Genomic DNA, 1,405 nt, shown 5'->3' on the forward strand with positions numbered 1-1,405 from the left:
ATCTCTTCATAACCTTGCTCCATCCTACCTTTCAGCTCTCTTACAGCCCTACACCCCTTCTCGAACTCTTCGCTCTTCCTCATTGGGTCTTCTCCATGCACCCCCGGCTCGTTTAACCACTATGGGTCATCGGGCTTTTAGCCGTGATTCTCCTCGCCTCTGGAACTCTCTCCCAGTCAGCATCCGCAATTCTGATTCATTACCTCAATTTAAAACCAGACTTAAAACCCATTTATTTAGACTAGCTTTTCCTTCGTGATTACTGTGTGCACTCACTTTTAGCACTTTGTGTTTGTGATGGTCATGTTTGTAAATGTTGATTTCTTTATGGTTTATTGGTATTGCTCTTTACTGTTCATTTTTTATTGTATTTTTTTTTATTTATTTTTATTATTGCTACTTTGATGTGTGGTGACCTTGAGTGTTCTGAAAGGCGCCTTAAATAAAATGAATTATTAATTATTATTAACACTGACCAATCATCCTACTTGTACAACGACAACAATGGTATATTGCTGGTTAGGCCCTACTGCATTTTTGGACATGAGAAATATATCTATAGAAAGCCTGAAATGTCTACTTTTAAATGAACCAATTCAAGTGGAGAACAAATATTCTCAGATTATGTAATCCATATGAAACGTGCAAATAGGCGTGGAGATGATGACGAGTCGGAATCGTCAACTAAATCTCTGCGGATTAACATTATCGATAAATTATTCAAATGTTTGGAGTGTGTTTTTCATGACACACTCAAGCGTTATGCGTGTTTGAGTGCTGATTATGTATAACATACGGTATAGGCAATGAAAGGCTCATTATGATTTATGGCTTATTAATTAGTCGACTAATTGCTTAAATGAACAACTACTAGTCGACTAGAAAAATCTTTTGTCGAGGGTATCCCTAGTAAATTTCACACACTCTCTTGAGCATTATTTGGAAAAAGTACCTCATGACTGCTAAAAACGTACGTTATATAGTATGTATGAATATAAATATAATCCAGACGCACTACATCCCATGTTGTCATTATCATGTGATCTACCAGCGTCAGTGTCACTTCATTGTCATTCATAAATCCTCTCCCGTGGCCTTATGGGATAGTCAAGTGTCCATCGTATGCACACTTCAGAATCACACCGGAAGTAGTAGATACTTTTTGCCTACTGTTTAAAGTCTTTTTAGTCCAATCTCCCAATCCAATTAGGAAGAAGAAATGAAAACCTTTTAGTAGGTCATCAGGATACTACACTTTTATGAGTACTGTGAATTCAGACATGCTACTTTTGTCACATACTGTTTTTCACCTACTATATAGTAGGGAAGTGTGCAATTTCAGACGCAACCAGTCTAAAAGTCACTGTCCTGAGCTGTGATGCCAAAAAAGAATACAAGTCCATTT

This window comes from Gobio gobio, assembly GCF_949357685.1.
Source record: "Gobio gobio genome assembly, chromosome: 1".
NCBI classification, from domain to species: Eukaryota; Metazoa; Chordata; class Actinopteri; order Cypriniformes; family Gobionidae; genus Gobio; species Gobio gobio.